A 3,911-nucleotide genomic window follows, 5' to 3' on the forward strand; every position below is an offset into this window, starting at 1 on the left:
ACAGCATATAAAGAGTTAGAAGAATAACCCCCTTGGTATCATATATATTGCCAAATCCGAGAGTCATCATCATCACTAAATTGAGTTAGCCTAAGAACATTAACCAGATCCAACCATTGGATCATCAAATCATCAGGAAAAACTCTTCTAAATATATATTTAACCTCAGTCCATCCCATAGTTCACAATAGTTTTATTCTTCTGATGAACTAAGTAATAAAAATCCCAACATTGGGTAGCTAAAGGAGCATTTCCATGCTAGGTATCTTCCCAAAATCTCACCATCCTCCCATTACCTACATGCCATTTATATCCTAAATTCACAGCTTGTAAAGCCCACTGAAAGCTTTTCCAAAACTGAGAAGGGTGACTACCCTCACAACAAAGGATATTAGGATTCCTGGTATTATACTTACTATCCCATATTCTCTTCCACAGAGAGCCCTCTCCTGGTATGTGTCTCTTAACACAAGACCCAATCAGACATATATTCATGTCCTGCAAATTTAGAACCCACGTACCACGATATTCTTTCCTGATACAGATAGGGGGCCAATTGGCCAGGTGGATTTTATGTGCCCCTTCACTATCACTCCACCAAGCATTTTCCATATGAGAGTTAATTAGGTTAATAACCCTTTTGGAAAATTAAAAAGAAAAAGAAAGAAGGTACAAAAGAATGCTAGCGGAATGAGTTTACTTTGAATGATCTACTTCGATCTAAAGAATGTGTGCGCTCCAATTTGGATGGTCTAATTGAACTTCTGTATTAAAATTCCTCCTTCTTTCGGAGCCTTGAATATCAGTCGCGACTGCAGACTCTAGTGGCTGGTCATTATTTCTAGAACTTTAACATGTGTAGCGCCTAACCGTGGTACGGATGTTCTGGTCATCTTTGAACCTGCAAGCACTCTCCACACTTGTCTAACCACCTGTTTGACCACCAGTGTCCTCGTTCTATCGTGCTATTCTTGCAGCATGCCACGCTGCTATTACCGCGTGAGTCTCCATCGTACCAGCCGAGTACCCTAGATTATAAATCCACACGGCCTCCTCACCCCCTATAGAGATCCATTGATCACATCTAATCGATGCTTAGTCCACACTTCCCCCACATCACTAAGCTACACCCCAGACCATGTGTGATGTTAGAATGATCGAAGCTTGGGATTATCGATTAGTTCCAACTTCTCTGCTTTTAGGCCATGTCTGGCCCCGAGATCAACTTTGTGAAGAGCGAAGAGATGCTCATGGGCTACCCGCTTGAAGAGCAACAACGAATTGTAGAAAACCTCAACTATATTCTATCTTGCTTCCTGATAAACCTGCTTAGGGATGTCTACAAGTGACACTAGGATCCAGATTAAGGACCTTGATACACTAGCAAATCAAGGCTAAGGCGGAGCCTTGGTGCGACAGGTTTACCTCCAAGGGGAGTAAAACCATGCTAATTAGAATTCCCGCCAATCTAGTCTCCCATGTATATGATGGGGATGTACATCCTCCCTACGGTGCCATGGATCCCTTGAGAAGGAGGTATCTCACTGCATCTGGCAGGGAGCCAACACCCTTCAAAAATACCACATGGTGAAATGGGCGGATATATGGTCCATTTGGTCTGTTTGTGCAATATGACTGACTTTTTGCTTGAGTCGACAATTTCTTTCATGCCCTGCCTAGAGTTTCGCTTATGCTATAGGCGAGTCATTTGGTCTTTGTCTAGTGTCTAAGCATGCCTAAACGCCTCCTCGGAGCTGCCTTTCCAAAAGTTGGTTTGCCTGACTTCCTCCCCCGGCTGTTCCCATACCCCATCCCTGATTGGTTTTCTATAGATTATTTTGGGAATCTCGACCGATGTCTCACGAAACGAAAACCAAGATATGTCTATACTACTCCCTCCACCTCATAATGTAAGACTTTTTTTGACACTACACTAGCGTAAAAAAAAGTCCTACATTATGGGACAGAGGGAGTATTAAAGAAGAGTTGGTATCTTCGCCCCACCTCATCACGCTCATCTAGAATAAGCAAATTGCATGTATGCAAAAGTAGAAACAATGATATTTTTTTGTTTATTGGTATTACGATAAGGAAATATTTGTGAATACTAAGTATATAGCAGCCTCATGTTTTCAACGTATTAATGAACCAAACTGGGAAAACCTCTATTATATTCTAGAACTTTCAACAAATATGCTTAGCTGATACAATAGAGACCCTTATTAACATATATTTTTAGATTATAGTATTTAGAAATCTCTACCATGATATTTATTAATATTAAAATACACATGAAGAAGCACAATTATAAAAATATAAGCTATATACTATAAAGTATCTCAAACAGTCAAAATTAATTCTAAAGAAGTTTTGTTACCAACCAAGATAATACAAATTATTCTCATTAAATTTATAGTATGACAAAAATAAGCTTTAACATGTATAAAAGTTCGGTATGAAAAATATTTATTTTAATTAGTCTTAGGCACTGTTTTGGATTTCTATCCAAAATGTCCTAATATTACGCTATTTATTTTTTGAAACAAGGCAAATTAAAATTTACGTATTTATCATTCATTTTTATGCAATAAACCAAGATTTGGTGATATTTTGTTAGTTAAACATTTCATGTAATGATCTAATAGTTGCTCGATAACTTGCCATGTACTTTGAAAAGGTTTAAGATGATGGTATCTTTGAATTAGAATGTATTTTGGAGCACCCAAAATATCCATTGATAAGCTCATCTGATTGGTTGATTGCCAACAATGAGTTAATAACAATAGTTAATGTAAAAAAGTGCACTAATGCTTAATCGTATCTGATCATTATGTTTGTAACTTCTTAATGTATTTTGTACCAGCTTATAAATGACTACTAGTTTATTACATTATTACCTAGGTTCTTCTTGGAGGTTCCCCGAGGTCATCCATATCCTATTCTAACATATTAGGCTTCTGGGCGATCTGCTCTCGAGAGCTTCCCTCGATTTCGCCCTGTTGTTTGCCGTTCGATGATGCTTGGTCGGGTCAACGCTGCAGCTCTGTGTTTGATTTTGACTGTGTTTTTTGACTGAATGTTTCTTCATGTTGGGCGATGACTGGTGGGCTCAGCAAGGCCTTAGATTGGCCGGGTTATATTTTCTAGCGTGAACCATTCCTGCTGCGGCACGCGCAGGCAGCGCCGTGGGTCGTGGGCAAGTTGGAGAGGGGTTGGCCAGCGCTTATGCACCCGATTTTGCGCCCGCCCGCCCCTGTGTTGTACTGATCACGGGTGGGCCGTCACTGCCCCTGGTCCCGCTCTTCGGTTGTTGTGGCTGCACGTCTGATGGTGTAGGTTAGAACTTTACGGGTCAACTGCTCTTTGCGGGCCGCTCGTGGCGCGCTGCCCGCATCATGCGAAGCATCCTCCTGGCCTCCTCGGTTGGTTGGTGGGATGGACTGACGATTGTACACCCACCCCTACCTCTGCCCACTATGACGGGTGGCCCAGATTGGAGACTGGTCCCGCACGTCGGCGGGTTGCCTATTGATTGTATCAGCCCGGAGCGCTTTGGCCCAATGCGCCCGTCCCGCACCGTGCGCGACGTGCGTGTTGTAGCCGCGCTGACAGGTGAAAATAGGTTTGACGAGTTCCACGCCGCCACCCGAACTCCCCTCTTTCCTCTACCCAATCTCCATAGCCGCCACACCGGTCCTCCTCCATCCTCTCCCCCTCCCTCGTCAGCCACGAGACCCACCACCTCCTTCCTCTCCGTCGTGATCCTTTCTCTTCTCCTGAGGAGCTCCTCTCATGTCGCCGTGCTCGCGCAGAGCACCGCGTTCACCCAACCCTCCATGCTGCGCAAGGCGGCCCGAGGACGAACAACGGCGGTCCGAGCTCAGATGTCTCCATCCCTGTCTCGTCCTCCT

The sequence above is a fragment of the Triticum aestivum genome, chromosome 7B (genome assembly GCF_018294505.1).
Source record: "Triticum aestivum cultivar Chinese Spring chromosome 7B, IWGSC CS RefSeq v2.1, whole genome shotgun sequence".
NCBI classification, from domain to species: Eukaryota; Viridiplantae; Streptophyta; class Magnoliopsida; order Poales; family Poaceae; genus Triticum; species Triticum aestivum.